Source organism: Macaca nemestrina, chromosome 1 (assembly GCF_043159975.1).
Source record: "Macaca nemestrina isolate mMacNem1 chromosome 1, mMacNem.hap1, whole genome shotgun sequence".
In the NCBI taxonomy this organism is placed as follows: domain Eukaryota; kingdom Metazoa; phylum Chordata; class Mammalia; order Primates; family Cercopithecidae; genus Macaca; species Macaca nemestrina.
Window position 1 is genome coordinate 111971459 of NC_092125.1, and position 17162 is coordinate 111988620.

The following is a 17162-nucleotide window of genomic DNA, read 5'->3' on the forward strand; positions in this document are numbered from 1 at the left end:
CAGAAAGAAGTTGCCCAGTGCTTTTCAAGCCGTGAAAGAAAATAATTGTCAGCCCAGACTCCTCTCTCCAACAGAAACATCTTTCAGGGATTAAGGGGAAAATCAAAACAGTTTCAGATTAAGAAAAGCTAAGGGAATCTCTGACCAGCAGTTCTACCTTAAAAGAAAGGCTAAAGGGAGTTCTCTAGACAGAAAGGAAATGATTAAAGAAGGAACCTTGGGACATCAGAAAGAAAATTTTAAAAAACGGTAAGCAAAATAGGCCTTCTTTCTCCTCTTGTGTTTTCTAAACTATGCTTGACAGTTTCAGGAAAAAAAAAAAAAAATCATAGCACCATTTGATGTGGTTCTAACTCTCCATAAAGAAAATGTTGGAAACAGGCCGGGCTCGGTGGCTCAACCCTGTAATCCCAGCACTTTGGGAGGCCGAGGCGGGCGGATCACGAGGTCAGGAGATCGAGACCATCCTGGCTAACATGGTGAAACCCCGTCTCTACTAAAAAAATACAAAAAAAAAACTAGCCGGGCGTGGTGGCGGGCGCCTGTAGTCCCAGCTACTCGGAGGCTGAGGCAGGAGAATGGCGTAAACCCGGGAGGCAGAGCTTGCAGTGAGCCGAGATCGCGCCACTGCACTCCAGCCTGGGTGACACAGCGAGACTCCGTCTCAAAAAAAAAAAAAAAAAAAAAAAAAAAGAAAAGAAAATGTTGGAAACAATTATAAACTGGAAGGGTAAAGAGACCTACATAGAAGGTTACTTGTCTATCGTTCACTCGACTGGTGAAACAATGACACCAGTATACTGTGTGGTCAGATATAGATGCACAGACATATGAATATATATACCTGGAAAAACCAAGAGGGCTATACAAACACATATACTAAAAAACACAATGGATAAGGCAAAACACCATTCTCAAAGATGTTCAAGTCACCACAGCAAGTAAGAAAAAGAAAGCATATCCAGAAAATGAAACCAGAGAGAACAAACAGAAAAGAAAAAACAAGGTGGCAGACTTAAGCCCTACCATATCAATCATCGCATTAAATATCGATGGCCTAAGTACACCAATTACAAGACAGAGATTGGCAGAGTAGGTTAATGGACATGACCCAACTACATCCTGGCTACGAAGAGATTACCTTCAAACATGATATAGGCAAGTAGAAATCAAAAGGCTGGAAAAAGATATATCATGCAAACATTAGCCAAAGGAAAGTAAGACTGGCTATATTAATGCCAGATATAGTATATTTCAGAACAAAGAAACTAATCAGAGAGAGAGAGGGATGTTAGAAAATGATGAAAAGGCCAATCCACCAACCCCTCCCCCTACAAAAGTCATAAATGTCTATGCAACAACAACTGAAAAATACTGAACAGATAGCTAGACTAATCCACAAATATAGCTGTATGCTTCAGTGTCCCCCTTTCTCAACAATGTATACAACAACCAGACAGAAAATCAACAAGAATATAGAAGAACCCAACAGCATGATCAACCAGCAGGACTTAAATTGACAATTTTAGAACATCCAACCACACCAGAATACACATTATTACGGGATGCATTGTGCCCAGCCCCCCCAAATTCATATGTTGAATCAGAACATTAGTAGCCACTAGTGATTTACTAATTAAAACAATGAGAAATTGCTACATACCTATCAGTATGGCCAAAAGTGTGACCACATCAAGTGCTGTCAAGGATTCAGAGAAAGTTGAATCACTCATACATTGATGGTGGGAATGGAAACTGTTACAGCCCACTCTGGAGAATATCTGTATAGTTTTTAATTTTAAAACTATATGTGCAACTACCATACCCCCTAGGAATTGCATTCCCTGCGTTTATTGCAAAGAAATAGAAACTCATGTCCACACAAAACCCATGTACTAAAGTTTGTAGCAGCTTTATTTTAATAACCAAAACTGGGGAAACAATGTACAGACGACTTTCATGAGGTGAATGGTTAAACAAACTGCGGTATATATCTATAGCACCAAATAGTCCTCAATGATTTTTTTTAAAAAAAGGAACAAACTATTGATACCCACAATGACATGGATGAATCTTCACAGAATTATGCTGAGTGGACAAAGCGTAATCCCAAAGGTTAGTTGTAGGATTTCATTTATGTAACATTGTTGAAATGAATAAATTACAGGAATGGAGAATAGATTAGTAGTTGCCAGGGGTTAAGGAGGGAAGGAGGAGCAGCACTGAATAGACGTGGTCACGGTTATAAAAAGGCAACTTGATGAATTCCGGTGTTGATGGAAATGTTCTCTACCTTGCTCATGTCAATGTCAATCTCCTGGTACTGTGGCATTGCAATACATTTGCATTATATGCAAATATTACCATTTTGGAAATATTACCGAGATGTTACCATTGGAGAAAACTGAGTAAGGGGTACAAGGGATCTCTCTATTTCTCTCTTAGTTCTTAAGATTGTAGTGAATTATTAAAACATAAAAATTAACTTTAAAAAAACCTAAGTATATTTCTCCTTGATGGATCATGCCTTTGCTTAGAAAACATTAAGGCAACAATTTTTTCCCAACACCTTTTATTTTCTTGAAGACAGTTTTAATAAAAGCTGTTCTTAGGGCTTTTCCTAAAAGTTTTAAACTTTTTTTTATTTTAAAGGAGTCTCGCTCTGTCGCCCAGGCTAGAGTCTCCTGCCTCAGCCTCTGGAGTAGCTGGGACTACAAGCGCCCGCCAACACGCCCGGCTAATTTTTTGTATTTTTAGTAGAGACAGGGTTTCACCGTGTTAGCCAGGATGGTCTGGATCTCCTGAACTTGTGATCCGCCCGCCTTGGCCCCCTAAAGTGCTAGGATTACAGGGGTGGGCCACTGCGCCCGGCCTAGGGGATTCTTTTTAATGCGTCTCTTTAAGCATCGTGCTGGGGAGGCCATGAAAATCATTACCTCCAGAGGGTTGGGGAAGAAAGCTGGAAAAGGAACGTCCCGGGATCATCTCGTTTGTCCTCCCCTGTTTTCATCTACTCTTTTCCTCAGGGAAGCTTATATGGGTCCAGGTGTCACATCGCAGCTGCCACATTGGCGGATTAAGAGCCTGGCGCGGTGGCTCATGCCTGTAATCCCAGCACTTTGGGAGGCCGAGGCGGGGATCACAAGGTCAGGAGATCCAGACCATCCTGGCCAACATGCTGAAACCCTGTCTCTACTAAAAATACAAAAAATTAGCCGGGCGTGGTAGCACCCGCCTGTAATCCCAGCTACTCGGGAGGCTGAGGCAGGAGAACTGCTGGAACCCGGGAGGTGGAGGTTGCAGTGAGCCGAGTTTGCACCACTGCACTCCAGCCTGGCCACAGAGCAAGACTCCGTCTCAAAAAAAAAAAAAAAAAAAAAAAAGCCGCTGACAAATCTTTCTCCTGAAGGGGTAAGAGCCTCAGTTAGCCCACAGCAATGGAGTCAGAAGTAAAAGCAGAACCAAAAACACTTTTCTCTATGTCATTCTCTCTCACCTACCTGTGAACATCAACCTTCCACACACACCGGTTCAAAACCGCCTTGGTCTCTAAGGGAGGTTTACCATTTTTCACAGGTCCGGTGAGCCATGTTTCCTTCCTGCTTCTCCAGTTCTTCCAGGGCTGAGTTTCAGGAGCTGCTCAGCTATGCAGGCTAGTTCAATATCCTGGTTTAAAACCGTTTGTCTTGCTTTGCTACTAGAATAAAGTGCCTCCTAGACCAGACATAAGCCGTGTTCCCTCGGCTTCCATTTTCTAGAGATAATTGGTATCATTTATTCATTAGATGTTTGGCGGTGAAACCATCTAGATCTGGTGCTTTGTTCTGGAAGGTTGTTAGTCGTTGCTTCAGTTTCATTAATAGAGATCTATTTAGGTTATCTATTTCTCCTTGTGTGAGTTTTGGTAGACTGTGTCTTTCAAGAACTTGGTCCAATTCATCAAGTTATCAAATTTGTGAGCAGAGAATTGTTGATAATCTTCATCTGTTATCCTTTTAATATCCATGAGATCAGTAGTGAGGACCTTCTTTCCTTTTTGTTATTTGTAATTTGTATCTTCTCTCATCGTTTCTTGGTTCACCAGCTAGATGTTTATCAATTTTATTGATTATTTTAAAGAACTACGTTTTGGTTTTGTTGATTTTTCTCTATTGATTTCTGATTTTCAATTTCCTTGATTTCTCCTCTGATTTTTCTTGTTTCTTGCTTTCCACTCACTTTGGATTTAATTTGTTCTTGTTTTTTGAGTTTCCTAAACTGTAAGTTCAGATTATTGATTGTAGATCTTTTTTCTTTGCTACCATATGCATTGAATACTATGAATTTGTTTCTAAGCACCAATTTTCCTGCACCCAGAAATTTTTTATAAGTTGTATGTTTATTTTCATTTAGCTCAAAATATGTAATTTGCCCTGAGACTTTTTCTTGACCCATATGTCATTAGAAGTGTGTTGTCTGATCTCCAATTTTCGGGTTTTCCAGCTCTCTGTTATTGATTTCTACTTCAGTTCTACAATTTGAATTGAGGGCATATTTGGTATGATTTCTATCCCATTAAATGTGTTGAAGTGTGTTTTATGGGCCAGAATGTGGTGGATCTTGGTGAACACTCCATGTGACCCTAAAAAGAATATGTATTCTGCTCTTGTTGGATGAAGTAATCTAAAAAGTCGGTTGAATCCAGGTGACTGGTAGTGGTGTCCAGTTTCACTTTATCTTTATTGATTTCCTGCCTGTTGGATCTGTCAATTACTGAAGCTGAAGTCTCCCACTGCAATAGTGAATCTGTCTATTTGTCCTTGAAGTTCTAACAGCTTTTCCCCCTGATATTTTTTTTTTTTTTTTTGAGACGGAGTCTCACTGTGTCTCCCAGGCTGGAGTGCAGTGGCGTGATCTCGGCTCACTGCAAGCTCCGCCTCCCGGGTTCACGCCATTCTCCCCCCTCAGCCTCCCAAGTAGCTGAGACTACAGGCGCCCGCCACCACGCCCGGCTAGTTTTTTGTATTTTTAGTAGAGACGGGGTTTCACCATGTTAGCCAGGATAGTCTCGATCTCCTGACCTCGTGATCCACCCGCCTCGGCCTCCCAAAGTGCTGGGATTACAGGCTTGAGCCACCGCGCCCGGCCTTTCCCCCTGATATTTAGATGCTTTGTTGTTAGGTGCATATCATTTAATGATTGTCATATCTTCTTAGAGAAATGACCTCTTTATCGTTATATAATGACTGTCTTTATCCCCATGATTTTCCTCCCTCTGAAGTCAGCTCCATCTCAAATTAATGTAGCTACTCTAGTTTTTTTTTTTTTTTTTTTTTTTTTTTTGACTGAGTTTCACTCTTGTTGCCCAGACTGGAGTACAGTGGTGCAATCTCAGCTCACTGCAACATCCGTCTCCCAGGTTCAAGTGATTCTCCTGCCTCAGACTCCCAAGTAGCTGTGACTAAAGGCACGCACCACCACGGCCGGCCAATTTTGTATTTTTAGTAGACATGGGATTTCACCATGTTGGTCAGGCTGGTCTTGAACTTCTGACCTCAAGTGATCCACCTGCCTCGGCCTCCCAAAGTGCTGGGATTACAAGTGTGAGCATCGGCACCCAGCTGCTACTCCAATTTTCTTTTGGTTACGATGAGTATGATATATCTTTCTCCATCTCTTCACTTCTAATATCTCTGTGCTTTCTTATTTAAAGTAGATTCGTTGTAGACAACATATAGTTGGACCTCATTTTCCATTCTGCCAGTCTCTGTCTTTTAATTGATGTACTTGGACCATTCACATTTAAAGTGACTATTGATATCATTGGATTAATATGTACTATATGTGTAACTGTTTCTATTTTTTTACTTTCTTCATTGTTTCCTTTTGTGTCTTTTACTCTTTTTCTACCTTCTCTGGCTATAATTGAACATGTTATATGATCCCACTTTTTCCTTCTCTCTTACAATACGAATTCCATTTCTTAAAAGAAAAATGGTGTTTTTGTTTTCACCCTATTGCTTGCCATATATACTTACAAGTAATCTAAATCAACTTAAAGTAATGCTATGATGCTTCATGGGTCATGCAGGTACCTTAAAAACAAAATTCCTAATTCCTTCTTACCACCTTTTTTTTTTTTTTTTTTTTTTGAGACGGAGTCTCGCTCTGTCGCCCGGGCTGGAGTGCAGTGGCCAAATCTCGGCTCACTGCAAACTCCGCCTCCCGGGTTTACGCCATTCTCCTGGTTCAGCCTCCCGAGTAGCTGGGACTACAGGCGCCCGCCACCTTGCCTGGCTAGTTTTTTGTATTTTTTAGTAGAGATGGGGTTTCACCGTGTTAGCCAGAATGGTCTCGATGTCCTGACCTCGTGATCCGCCCGTCTCGGCCTCCCAAAGTGCTGGGATTACAGGCTTGAGCCACTGCGCCCAGCACTTACCACCCTTTAAAACATTGCTGTCATTCATTTGATGTATTAATAATGTATAATCATCCAATCTATTATTGCTGTTTTTCTTATTTTGACAGACGGTTATATGAATTAAGAATAAACATAATAAAATATTTTATCTTCATTTATTCCTTCTCTAACCTCCTTCCTTCATGTAGCCATGTCTCTAACCTTTGTGGTGTTTTTCTTCTTTCTGAAGAACTTCTTTTAACCTTTCATGGAAGATAAAATTACCAGTGACAAATTCCCTCAATTTTTGTTTGTCAAAGAGGTCTTTATTTCTCCTTCACGTTTGAAGGGTAATTCTACAGAATTCTAGGTTAACAGGGCTCTTTTTCCTCCAACAGTAAATATATCAGCTGCATGCTCTTCTTGCTTGCATGGTTTATGAAGAGTAGTCTAATGTAATGCTCATCCTTGTTCTTCTAAGGTAAGGTGTTTTCTTTCTCTAGCTTCTCTCAAGATGTTCTTTGGTCTTTGATTTTCTACACTTTCAATATTAAATGTTGTGATGCTTAATTGTATGTGTAAATTTGGCTGGGCCATGGTGCCCAGATATTTGGTCAAATATTATTCTGATGTTTCTGTGAAGGTGTTTTTTGATGAAATGAGACATCGAAATCAGCGGACTTTGAGTAAAAGCAGATGACACTCCATAGTGTGAGTTGGCCTCATCTAGTCAGGTGAAGGCCTTAATAGTATAAAACCTGACCTCCCCCTAACAAGGAGGAATTCTGCCAGCAGATTCCCTTTAGACTTGAACTTCAACTGTCTCCCCTGAGTCTCCAGCCTGCTCACTTACCTCATCAGATTTGGTCTCACCAAGCATCCACAATTATATGAGCCAATTCCTTAAAATCAATCTCAATCTCTCTCTCTCTCTCTCTCTCTGTCTCTCTCTCTTCTCTCTCTCCCTGTCTCCTCTCTCTCTCTCTCCTCTCCATCTTCATCTCTATCTACTATTATGAGAAGTGGCAGGTAAAGAAGATAGGGAAAACAAAACAAATCATGTAATTGACTGTCATATGGAAATATTTGATGTTGAAAATTATAATTTAAAACGTATATTGGCCGGGCGCGGTGGCTCACGCCTGTAATCCCAGCACTTTGGGAGGCCGAGGCGGGCGGATCACAAGGTCAGGAGATCGAGACCACGGTGAAACCCCGTCTCTACTAAAAATACAAAAAATTAGCCGGGCGCGGTGGCGGGCGCCTGTAGTCCCAGCTACTCAGGAGGCTGAGGCAGGAGAATGGCGTAAACCCAGGAGGCGGAGCTTGCAGTGAGCCGAGATCGCGCCACTGCACTCCAGCCTGGGCGACAGAGCGAGACTCCATCTCAAAAAAAAAAAAAAAAAGTATAAACCAAATATTAGAAGTGTGTCTACTTCAAAGGGGAAAAACTATCAAAAACATTTTAGTGCAATATTAAACATGACCTATACAACCCTTCCTAAATGCCAAAGACACACACAGACACACACACACACACACACTATCAAAGAATACAAATAACTAGAACAAAGAAATATAGTAAATACAATCTGCTACATATGATAAACGTAGCCTACAATGTGAAAGCGTTTAGAAAATAAACACGGAGGCCGGGCGCGGTGGCTCAAGCCTGTAATCCCAGCACTTTGGGAGGCCGAGACGGGCGGATCACGAGGTCAGGAGATCGAGACCATCCTGGGTAACACAGTGAAACCCCGTCTCTACTAAAAATACAAAAACTTAGCCGGGCGTGGTGGCGGCGCCTGTAGTCCCAGCTACTCGGGAGGCTGAGGCAGGAGAATGGCGTAAACCCGGGAGGCGGAGCTTGCAGTGAGCTGAGATCCGGCCACTGCACTCCAGCCTGGGTGACAGAGCGAGACTCCGTCTCAAAAAAAAAAAAAAAAAGAAAATAAACACGGAAATAAAAATGTTTTTATTAATTCACATCATTACCTACCAAAACCAATCAACATAATAAAAGATCATAACACTGAATGTAAAAAACAATTCGCCAGTCCAAAGTTAACTTTGGACAAAAATTAAAACCCAGGCAGGAAATGTTTTTTTCCAACAACAGAAACTAGCAAAAATAAGGATATAGTAAAAACTGAAATAGAAAATTTCCAGTGTAGAGATATGAATATAATAATTGACACAGGCAGGGATGATTAGTGAATGATAAAATATTTAGAAGATGATCATTAGAATACAGGACATTTATACTTTTAAAAACCACTTTCCCAACTACTTCATTAAAATAAGGTGTCTCTAAAAGGGACAGGTCTCCTAGATTCCTCCTTAACCAAGTGACCAGTCCTAGTATCACGATAATGGTGATGGGCAAACTGGACCTTCTCTGCCTGCAGATGGGCTGAGGTAGGAAACTCTCAGTAGTGACTCTGCAGTGTTCCTGGCAAAACGTTTAGGCTGAATTTAATCATAAGGACATTCTGGACAACTTCAAAATGTAGAACATTGAGCCAGACAGCTGACCTGTCCTCTACGAACAAGTCCATGTCACCATCATCGATGACAACAACAACAAGATAAGGAGATACCTTGGGTTCAAAATAACTAAAGAAATGTAGCTACATTATCTTTTTACTTTTTTTGAACCCAAAATGTCTTTCTCCTTTTTATTGTGTGATTCGTGGTGACATGGACTGTGTGAAGGACAGTTGTCCTGCTCAGTGTTCTACATTCTGCAGTTGTCTGTCTGATGATTACCTCCTATGAAACTCAAGCTAAGCATTTTTAGCAAGAACATGGCATTGTTCATATTCTGCACCGGCAAAGTCCCGTGTGACATGCTGTGTCCTGCCAGCAGCTCCTGACTCCTGTTCTCTACAGGATGGAAGCTGAGAGGGGTAGGGCTAAAGCCTCTCAATGCTGTTTGTCAATCTGGCTTTGGTCTTCCTAAGTACTGATATCAAGTGGAGGCTGAAGGACTGTGGCTTCTCTAACCAAAGGAGCCTAGTGGGTTAACAATTGTCAAGAGCAGTCAGCAGTTCTGAAATACAATCCTCAGCCACGGATCCCTCCCGTGTTGTGTTGAGCTTTTGATTGCTTTACTATTTTAGTTTTTTTCATCAAATGAAAATGCTTTTTGTGACCTCCGTTCTTCCTTTTCATTGTTCCAGCAGCATTTAGTATCTGTAGGAGAAAGAGAAGGAAAGATCAAATGGGCATCTTTGTCAGGTCCTGTTGATGGCTGAGTCTAGAGGGACTGTTAAGTGTTGATAGCCCAGGGGCAAACTGAGCTCCTGCTAGGAGGATGAGCTGAAGGGTGAGCCTCAGGCTGGGTGAATGGCAAGTGCCATCCACAAGTGAAAAGTAAATGCCCCTGAACTTCCAGTCAGCTTGAGGTGAAGGATATAGGGACCCTAGCTCTGCCCAACCAGCAGCCCCTTTCCTCCTGATCCCCAATGTCTAGAGCAGAGTGATAGCATTTCACTCTGTGACAAGCTATCACTGAGAGCTCTCAGTGAGGATGTTCTCAGCATCAACCATGAAAGCTCAGAAACAGAGGGCTGCAGAAGGAAAGGACCTTTTGCAGAGAAACCCACCCCCTTACAACTCCACGTCCCAGTCTCTTAGGGAAGGGTGGGCAGGGCCATGGGAAGAACCCTGGATATGAGATACAGGAAGGACCTCAGACCACATCCACGTCCAGTTCTGCCTTTTACAACAGAGGAGCAGTGATGCCACAGGGCTGACTTAACTAAAGCCACATGACTTGCTATTGACAACCCTGAAACTGGAACCCATGCACGAAGGCCCCTTCAGTAAGTTGGAGAGACAGGAGAGTAAATTCTCCAATCTGGAGTTCTCAACAGTCACTAGAGTTGCTGGGTCACCTTGGCTAGGATAGGAATGAGCCTTGACAAAGAAAGATGATGTCACTGCTGCTTGTTTTGTTGGTTAAAATAAAAAATGAGAAAAAGACAAAAGAAATATTATGTGTCCTTCCAAAAAGGATCAGAAAAAAAGGAAAAGGAAAGAGTCAAATGGAATTACAAAGGAAGGGTGAAGATTGTAACCATGGCCCAACTTATTATCCCTAATTCCCTGAAGCTGATTCCACACCTGGTTATACCTTAAGGCATTTCTAGAAATATTCTCAATATCTGATCAACAAAACTCTGAAGTAGAAAGTGAAAAGGATTAGTTTGTGTTTTATTACATTCTCCTCTCCCTGTTCTATTTTTCCCAAAGTGGTTTGTTGGGAAAGATTTCTTTTTAGAATTTTATGCCAGCGTCAAGGGTAGCATGAAAAAAGTATTCATGTATCATCTCTTCCTGAGTTTCAGTTTTATTATTATTTCTTTTTTTTTTTTTTTTTCTGAGATGGAATCTCGCTCTGTCACCCAGGCTGGAGTGTAGTGGTGTGATCTCAGCTCACTGCAACCTCTGCCTTTGGGTTCAAGTGATTCTCCTGCCTCAGCCTCCTGAGTAGCTGGGATTACAGGCACGTGCCATCACGTCCAGCTAATTTTTGTATTTTTAGTAGAGACAGGGTTTCGCCATGTTGGCCAGGCTGGTCTCAAACTCCTGACCTCAGGTGATCCACCCGCCTCAGCCTCCCAAAGTATTGGAATTAGAGGCATGAGCCACCATACCCAGCTGAGTTTCAGTTTTTAATTATTATTATATTCTCTCTAGTGGAGTGAGACCTACGAGTTATCTTTGAGGATTTGACTGAATGTCAAGAATTGAGCAAAGCAGAATTTTTACATTGCAGTGCTGAACCCATGAATGGGCTGTGGAATCAGTGTATGGAAACGTAAGCTGCAGAATTTATTTTAAAATTGAAAAGAAGGCTAGGCATGATGGCTCATGCCTAAATCCCAGCTCTTTGGGAGGCTGAGGTGAATGGATCACTTGAGGCCAGAAGTTCAAGACCAGCCTTGCCAACATGGTGAAACCGTGCCTCTACTAAAAAATACAAAAATTAGCCAAGTGTGATGGCATGCACCTGTAATCCCAGCTACTCAGGAGGCTGAGGCATGAGAATTGTTGAAGCCACGAGATGGAGGTTGCAGTGAGCCGAGACTGCGCCACTGCACTGCAGCCTGGATGACAGAGTGAGACTCTGTCTTAAAAATAAAACACAATAAAATGAAATTGAAAAGAAAATACTAAATTTGAATATGTGTAATATATGCGGTATTGTTTTCTGTATACTGGGTTTCAATATAATGACTATTTCTTATTTTACTTGTATTCAAAATTAAGCAAGTGTGCTTTAAGTAGAGACTATAGGTCTAATCCATCTATTTTCTTGTTTTTCTTTTTAATGTTTTCTATGTTCTACAAATACTACTGTTGAGAGGTGAATACAGATCCCATCAATGTCTGATGGATATTCAGCCTTTTATGTGGAGTAGCCACACATGTGGTCATCTCCATGTTGAAAACCTGAGGTCAGAGTAAACCGGTGGTCCCTGTCATCTTCAGTTGTGTGTTAGAATATCATGGAAGTTTTTTAAAGGTACTGATGCTCAAATCACACCCCAGACCATTTAAGTGAGAATCTCAAGATGTCAGTTCAAGGCATTCATCTTTATTGAAATCTCACCAGGTGCTTATTACATGGTAGCAGATTTAGCGACAATGAATGAACCAACCTGATTTCCCTTCATGCTCTTTCGTATCCTCATTTCTCTCATGATTGCCTTCATTCTCTGTGGCTCTATGGATTTTAGTCTTTCTTCTGACAATTTCAGTTAAATCTCTCACTTGGGCTGGTCTGAGGCAAAGTCTGTCCTGCAGATAGATTATTGTCTGTCATCTCGTGTAGACATAAAGCTGGCCCCTGGACTCACTTTTCTCAAAGTTAATTCATTAAATGCTTTCTTATTTCTCTGTCCTCAAGAGTCACTTGAGTTGTGTTTTAGACTCTAACTGAGCTTGTAGAAGTAGATATGTGAATAAAAAGGACAGAGGTGAGAATGTACCTCATGGTCTATGCAGGTTCGAAGTCCTGCCCTGCCATCTGCATCTACCGTTGGCTGAGGTCCCTTTGGAATGTCACAAATGTTCTCCAGTTAATGTCAGCTAAGTGAGTCCATGAGGAACAGACACTGAGTCTATGGAAACTTCATCCACATTGACATAAGGTTGCCGATCTAGAGCTGAAGACACAGCTGACTCCAGGCTGGCAGGGAACTCTCATCTGTGATCCAGGTTCTAATTTAGCTTTTGATTTGGAGTTCTTAGTGCTCAGTTTTAACACGTCTCATTCCCATGTACAAGGGGAGGGTTAAAGTTTGACTTAGTTGGGTTGCTCAAAAGCTGTCCCAAGAGAAAAACCTGTGTGTAAATAACCTATTAAAGCAATGTTCCCAGTGAAAAGAGGCAATGGAGTTTGGGATGCAGAAAGGAAAGGCAAATTACTCAAGCTGTGTGATTCCAGGCAAAGAATCCTGTGGTTAAGAGCTCACACCATGCTCTTGGAGGGGGACAAAGAGGCTGGGCTCTCCTGCAGCCGTGAGAGGGACTCTCAGGACAGCAGCAGTGGGAACAGAGCAGAGTTCACAGAGCAAACAGGCGATGGGGACCAGAAGGACCTGGCAGGGTGGCAGCCCATGGGACACAGAGGTAAGACCAGACAGAGGTGACAGCAGCTGCTGGAGAGAACAAATAGGGAAGAGAAAAGCAATGGAAGAAGGAGCTGTCATCATAGAGAGAAATAAGGAGTGAGTGCAGCTAAGAGCCATAGATGTGATTACCTTCGTACCCTAAGCTTGCAGGCCAGGGAATCTGCATGCGAGTCTCCACTTGCTGAATGGCAGTTTTAGGACACTTGAGGCATATCTGTGGCCAATGACTTGATGCTCACGTATGTTGTCAGCTGAGCTTTCAAAGCATCACCTTCCAGCTGGGGAGGGTTCTTCATTCCAAAGGAAGGCTCTAAACCCAGCTCTGAAAATGAAACCACACCCAACAGCGTTCACTGTCATCCATGATCTTACTGTGACTTTCTCTTCCACCCAAGAGGATCATCAGAGAAGGAAAGTGGCCTTGAACAAGAAAGTCCAAGGGGTAAAGGGAAGCCAGGAAAGACATTTTGGTATTTTCTGCATTGTTGATTTTTCATGCATCACCCAGTAATGACAAGATTGCCAGGAGGAAAAGGTGATCCCAACTGACAAACATATTCAAAAAACTTAGGATTAATAAACACAAATAGCTTCCAGGTAGACAAGGCAAAGGCAAGAAAGTCACACTGGATATAGGCTGTGTTTTGGGAGGGAGGAGATTCTAAAAATCAACATTAAATGAACATGAGAGAAAAGAATTGGATACACTAAACATGGGATATTGATGAAATGATCATACAGATATGTATATAGCATGTATCTACATTTTATTAAAAACATATGCCAAATATGCATAATGTATATGACAAATGACATAAATGCATATATTTATATGTAAAAATCTATTGGAAGAAATTATTACACAGGGATGTGGAAGATGTTGAATTAGCATTATAATCACTAACATTGTAATCTGGTCCATTGAAATTGGAAAAAAAGTTTAGAAAAATAAGACGAATGAGAGAGGGAAGACGTGGTGAGAAACAAATGCCCTATTAGACAGCAGGGAGAAGTCACCAGGTAAAGGAGAATGAAACAAAAGGCATTCACTCTGTCCTCTTGCCTGAGCCGGTTAGTGCTCTGGACTCCTGGGGAAGCCAGCAGGTGAGTGTTGGAGCCAGCGGGGTGAGTCCTGACTGGGAGTGTGGGAATCCATGAAGAAGCAAAAGAGACATCAGTGGGAAGAAATCAGTTTAAATACTCAAAGTTATCAGGGCACGTATCAGGGACTACGCATCCCCCGACACTCACTGAGCGTCTTCCGTGTGTCCTCTCCAGGGATCCAGATGGAGCTCGTTACATCACGTGACCCTCCCTCCTGAAGACATGGGTCTCCTTATTCCTCAGCTGGGGGCATCACTTGACAGATGAGCATCAGGCAGCCCCAGGGTTTCCAGGAGTAGATATTGAGTAGGACAGAGAGTAGGATGAACACGACCCAGGGTTTTAAGGAAATCTGAGCAGAAGTGGATCCGTATGAGAAGAAAACTGAAGACATGGCCATGGACATGAGTGGAGATGATGAACTAAATGGAGTTTCGTAAAAGAGACAGATTTATACCCTTTACATGAGAAGGTTGCCCTTTTATTCTTTTATTTCAAAACGAGGGGAAAAAACAGAGCAAGAAACTGGGTATGTCAGGAGACTGACTTGTGGGCCCAGGATTTGCACTTTTACTAATGTGCCTAATAGGTTGTTACTGAAAGTGCTCGATAGGGGAAAATTGACTTAAAAGGGACGCTGACGGAGAGGAAGAAAACTGGCAAAACAGACTCTCTAAGAAAACACAGGAAGGGGGTCCCTAGAAAGCAGAGATCCTAACAGTTACTCCTCCTCAGTTGAAACAACGAATGTCAAGTCATTTCCTAGGTGCTAATTACCAGAAAACAGAATTAGATAACATCTATTCATAGATTTATTGAGCAATTTTAACTGAATTAGCCTTTTGGAAATTATCATAATTAATGTTATCAACAATGATTGAACATAGATATTATTTTTCAGGCCTCTCAGATGACAGAACTGAGATGTAAATGCCAACACCACAAATGACTTGGCCGAGGTGAATAATGAGTAAGGGTTAAACCCAGGACCTGAGAGCAGATTTGATCCTAAACCCCAGGCTCTTGCTCACTCACTAGGTTGGAACATTGTGGATTTCTACCTGACTCTGAGGGAGCACGAAGAGACCCCATTGCCTCCTCCCCTCACAGCACCATGACCACCAGCACCCAGATTAGAGCTTCCTGGTCCCCTTTCCTTCCCTACCTTGGAAGGGCCATTGCTTCCCAGGATCAGCGTTGGCTGTGAAGCTGCAGGTGGTGGAGGAAACGCTCGGCCTGGCTAAGCCATAGCCACAGTCAAACCCTTGATCCAGTTGCGGTCGCAGACAATTGGGCACCAGGGTTCTCGGCTCCAGCTGTGCCTGTGAAGCCTGCACTTCTGACAGGTGGTGGCTCAAGTCTCCACTCCAAGGCCCGTAAGGACAGGCCGCCTGGGTGGGAGCTGAAAGGAGAAGGGGCTTCAGTAGGAACGCTCTCAGTTTTCCCTTTGTTAATCATGCCCAGAACAGCCATCTCTGGTATCTCTGCCTCTGAGGTAAAAGCTACCCAGTGGCCCAGGCCACAAAGACAGACATCATGTAAATGGGTGATGTCACTTCCTGTCTGTGCCTGGGGATGCTGAGATGGAAGGTACCCAGGCTGGATGTCACTGAAGTGAAAATCCCCCACTTCAGCCCAGAGGGCTTTGGATTGGCTAACAAGGCCATGCCGATTATTCTGTTATTATTAATCTCCATCCTGCAGCCTAGAAAGAATGTTCTGGAGAGCCTTCAGAGCATAGAAAATGCTCTTTTTTTCTCAACACACAGAAGTATAAGAACAAGGAGGACTCAGAGCCTCCAGGCTTTGGAAAGGAACCATAGAAAGGGATTTTGGGACACTGTAGACCAGCAGTCTCCAAACTTTTTTGCCCCAGGGACTGGTTTCGTGGAAGACAATGTTTTCTTGGATCAAGGGTGGGGGACCTGAAAAGAGGGAAGGATCATTTCGGAATGAAACTGTTCCACCTCAGATCATCAGACATTAATTAGATTCTCATAAGGAGCGCACAACCTAGATCCCTTTCATGCACAGTTCACAATAGGGTTTGTGCTTCTATGAGAATCTAATGCCACCGCTGATCTGACAGGAGGCGGGGCTCAGGCTGGAATGCTCACTTGCTTGCCGCTTATATCCTGCTGTGCGGCCTGGTGCCTAACAGGCTCAGGACAGGTAGCTGACCACAGCCCCGGGAGCTTGGGGCCCCCTGCAATAGACCAAACACTACATGAGGCGAACTTTTTAGAGTTCTGAAACACTTTGAATTTCAGTTGCCTATAATGGTTTTGCCACCTACCCACTCATATACATCTTGTTTCCGTATAGTGGGCGTCCACAGCCATAAGTAATGCTGTAGAGGGACCAGTCCCCTCACGGACACTTAGGGGCCACAGGTATTACCGATCAGCGTGTGTGGTTCTGTAGGGAGATAACACCAAGCACAGTCCTCATCTTACCCGCTCCTCCAGTGGGGTCTGGGCAGCACCCCTCATAAAAATTATCGCTATTTCCACAGGAAGAGGAAATCACACTCTCAGAAAGTGGACTAAATGCATTATGATTTGCAGTGGTTTTCGTTTTCTTTCCTTTTTTTTTCCACCCCCCACCCCCAGACGTAGTCTTGCTCTGTCACCCAGGCTGGAGTGCAGTGGCGCCATCTCGGCTCACTGCAACGCAATTCTCCTGCCTCAGCCTCCCAAGTACCTGGGATTACACAGACGCACCACCACCCCTGGTTAATTTTTGCATTTTTTTTAGTAGAGACAGGGTTTCACCATGTTGGCCAGGGTGGTCTCGAACTCCTGACCTCAGGTAATCCGTCCGCCTTGGCCTTCGAAGTGCTGGGATTACAAGCGTGAGTCACCACGCCTGGTTCTTTTTTAAATGTTTGGAAGAGTTCAGCTGTGAGGCCATTTGGTCCTGGGCTTCTCTTTGTTGGGAGGTTCTTCAGTCCTTTTATTTGTTATTGGTCGTTCAGGCTTTCGGTTTCTTCTTGATTCGATCCTGGTAGGTTGTATGTTTCTAAGAATTTATCC

The 17162-nt window shown here is 42.9% G+C and overlaps 1 long non-coding RNA gene across 1 annotated transcript; it reads right to left on the reverse strand.

Moving 5' to 3' along the window:
* Window positions 1-8372: 8372 nt before the first annotated feature.
* Window positions 8373-15666, reverse strand: LOC105479050 (uncharacterized). Its single transcript, XR_011608149.1, has 4 exons — window positions 15293-15666; window positions 14275-14479; window positions 13153-13345; window positions 8373-9574 (listed from the first exon to the last, which is right to left on the reverse strand). It is a non-coding gene; the product is annotated as an uncharacterized lncRNA (long non-coding RNA).
* Window positions 15667-17162: the final 1496 nt, after the last annotated feature.